Below are 4,151 nucleotides of genomic sequence, written 5' to 3' on the forward strand. Positions count from 1 at the left end.
ATTTTATCGTAACTTAAAATTTCTATTTATCTATTTTTATGAATTATATTAATTATATATATATATATATATATATACTACTTTTGTTATTTCAATAAAAATTGAAATAATTTTTTTTAAAAAAAAACCTTTGAAAAATGTCCATTTGGAACTTGGGTTTACTAAATTTTTTTTGTAATTTAAAATTTTTATTTATTTATTTTTATGTATTTCTATGAATTATATTAATTAATTATATATATAATTTCATTAAAAATTAAAAAAATATTGACTTTTAAAAAAAAAAAAAAAAACCAAGTGGGAAGTCGCCATTTGAAAGTTGGGCTTCCTTAAGGAAGTCGCCATTCCAAATGGCGACTTATAACTAAAAGTAAAAAAAGAGTATTTTGATATATTTTTATCAAATGGGGTAATTTAGTGTTTATTTTCAAAAAGGGGTTATTGAAAAGAAAAAAAATCCAATGCCACCTCTTTTTTTACAATATAAATTTCACAATATCTCCTATCAAGACATGCCTCATTATAAGTCTATTATTCACCTCATTTCTAACATGTCAAAGTGTTTGCAATTATATTCCCACCATTGGACCTCATTAACACCATGAATTTGAGTTTTTGAACAAAAAAAATTTAAACTATCTTAGAGGGAGAGAACCGAGGCAGTAGCTCTGCCTCTATTTTTGCCTAGTTCTAAGTATTAATATACTAGTTATTAATATTTGGTGAAAAAAATGCTCGTAATTGTGTAAAAAAGAAAAAGAAGCATCATCTTAATAGTAGCAATTAGGTTTTATAATTTTCTCAGTTAATCTTGATCTTTTAATTTTTATTTTATCTGTGTGTTTGCTTTTTTATCAATAATGACTCAACATTATTAAATTAATGGTTAAATATCACTCGTGGTCCCTTAACTTAATTTCAGTTAACGTTTTAGTCATTTATCTTTCTTTTTTTCCCAATTTGGTCACTTATTTAAATTTTAAGTGACAATTTGATATTTTAAAATGTCAACAATGTTATCATTTTTTACAAAAATTCATCAAAATTTTCGAATAAAATCCATAAATTAATTATATTCTTTAATATAAAATAAATTTCATCAAATTCGTAACTCAAATCTTCAAATAAACTCATATTTGTCATTCTTTATTTGATGTTGTTAGCGATGAAAATATGAATTTATTTAAGGATTTAAGTTGTGAATTTGATGAAATTGCATTATATTGAGGATGATAATTAATTTTATGGTTTTGTTTGAAATTTTTGATGAATTTTTTGAATTTTTGAAAAAAATAAGGATAACATTGTTGACATTTTAAAATATAAAGGATCAAATTGTCACTCAAAATTTAAATAAATGACCAAATTGGGAAAAAAAAAGATAAAGAACTAAAACGTTAACTGAAATTAAGTTAATGGACCACATATGGTATTTAGCCTAAATTAATTTACTTTAGTATTGATTAAAATAAATTTAAATGAATTCAATTACCATAATTTAATAAATAATTTTTTATTTCAAAAGTTTAAGAAAATAATGTAGTAGTTTTACTAATATTATTATTAACTTCAAAAAGTCTCATTTTGAAATTTAATTTTGCTACCAACACCCTCTAATTTACTACCCACATCCCTCAAATATTTAAAAAATTAAAATTCCCAAATTACTCTTCCCTTCTTCCTTTTCATTAACCTAACCCATCTTCTTCTTCTTCTTTATTCTATCTTCATCATCTTCATTCAACACCCTCTTCGTCTTCTTCATTCAACACCCTCTTCATCTTCTTCATTTTCTTCATCATTAACCATCTTCATAAATCATCATCAATCTTCATCAATCATCATCAATCATCATTAACCATCTTCAAGATTTTGCTAACATTTACGTGAGATTAATTTCACGTAAGTTTACGTGAACTGGGTTCACGTACGTTTACGTAAACTGAATTCTAGTAAATTTATATAAACTCAGTTCACGTAAACGTACATGAAATTGAGTTAACGTGAATAGTTTAATTTTCAATCTTCAATGATTTTGCAATCTTAATTCACACAATCTTAATTCACGTACGTGAATTAAGATTGCGTACATACTGAGATGTTGAATTTTCAAACTCCATTGATTACACAATCTTAAATCACGTACGTGTACGTTAATTAAGATTGCGTAAATTCTGATATTTTTACTTTTTTTACGTACGTGAATTTAGTTCATGTAGCAATACAACGTACGTGAACCGAGTACACGTACAATCCCCAGATTTAGAAAAGAAAATTTGAACTCAGAAACAGACCAACAAACATATATTTTTAGGTCACTTTAACCATAATATGATGAAGAAACTGATGGTGTAGGTTATGAGTGAGTTATGTGAGTTTTAAATGATTATGAGGTAGGGTTGGTGAGGTATGGTGATTTTTTGATATGTGAGTCATGAGATGTGATGAATATTGATGAAGGTGAGTTAAGAGTTAGTAAAATTGTAAAAAATATTATCAATATCAAATGGCATTTTGGTTTTTTTACAAATTTGAGGGGTGTGGGTAGCAACATTGTTTAAAATTTTCCTTATCTGGCTTAAATGCGTTTCGCGACGCTTGGAATGTTAGAACTTCTAAATGAGTGACGGTGTGGGTGGCTTCTAAGATGCATTATTCCTTTATGCCGATGTCACTATTTTGGTTTTTTGCTTGTCTTTGTTAGGGTTCCACAAATGGGCCTATTAAGTTCATTTGAAGTGATCTTCCTTGGTGTCTAATCCTATAGAGTTTTGTACTGTGCCCCCCTCCCCAATTTTACCTCCCACCCCTCATTCATATGAAAAAGACCAAATTGCCCCTAGTGTTATCTATAAAAAACCCCCAAAAATTTCACTTTTCTTTTTTCACCAATTTCATTCGCAAGTTTAAAATATCCGATTCTGAAATTGCCAAAGATTAAAAAATTTGAAACCTTTGAAATTGAAAAGTAAGAATAATATTCGAAATTTTGAAACTTTCGTATCAATTTTTTTTCCAACCTTCAAAACTTTCTATGATTATGAAAGTTTTGAAATACATATTTCACAAGAATTTCTGAAACTTTCGAAAGTTTCATTGAAGATGAAAGTTTCGAAATGAAGAAACTTCGAAACTTTCAAACAATTTGAAAGTTTCGAAATGCAAAAAATCAAGAAATGCAAGGAAAGTTTCAAAACTTTGGAATGCATGGAAAATTTTGAAGCTGATTCAGAACTTTGGCATTCAAAGAAACTTCCGCAACATGTTTCGAAAGTTTGGCTATATAAAAATTCCGAAATGGAATTTTTTTTAAAGTTGTTTTTTCATTTGTTTTTAATATTGATATATTGCAGTGCTTAAAATGAGAGGTGCGCTTGGCCAAATTATTTGCAACTTGATAGGTGATAGAGGTCATGGTTTAGAGAGAATTCCACCAACAACATCAGACAAACAACAGAACGAAGCAAATCATCCAATTAGGCAGCATCGTCGAAGACAAGATGTCCATGATGATGTCGTTGAGCCTATTGAGCATTTACAGATGAAGGAGGATGTCCCCGAGCCTCAGATGGAACAGGCTGAGGAAAAGTATGCTGCACATGTTGCCGATACGGATGATATTCATGATGTTGTTGCACATGCTGATGATGCTGATGTTGTTGATGATATTGATGAGCAGGATCAACAGACTGGATTCCTCGGGGGACCGATGGTGACACATGTGTTGACACCGATAATTTCAAGTAATGGTAACTGATATCTATTTGTTTTGTATGTGCTATCACATATCAAAACAAAATGAAACATGTTTAACAACTTTATACAATCAGTATGCGTCCAAAATATATCTCTCAAAACATCTGAATTCTCACGTCTTCTTGTCCAATGCACATAATTTTGTTGTTGTATTAACTTCAACAGATGTTTCATTTATGTGTACGAACCTCTCAATGATGATCGATAAGTACTCCTTGCTTTATATATTTGATTGAGAATTGTGAGATTAGCTTTTTTTCTCTCTTTCAAAGCATTTAAAATGAATCTGAGTGCAAGCTTATACTTGCTCATGTCATTGACAAATTTCCTATCTTCTTCCTTTAAACGTCCCAAATAAGTGATGTAGCTAAATATCACTAGAAGGGGGGGGGGGG

Source organism: Cicer arietinum, chromosome 1, assembly GCF_000331145.2.
Source record: "Cicer arietinum cultivar CDC Frontier isolate Library 1 chromosome 1, Cicar.CDCFrontier_v2.0, whole genome shotgun sequence".
NCBI classification, from domain to species: domain Eukaryota; kingdom Viridiplantae; phylum Streptophyta; class Magnoliopsida; order Fabales; family Fabaceae; genus Cicer; species Cicer arietinum.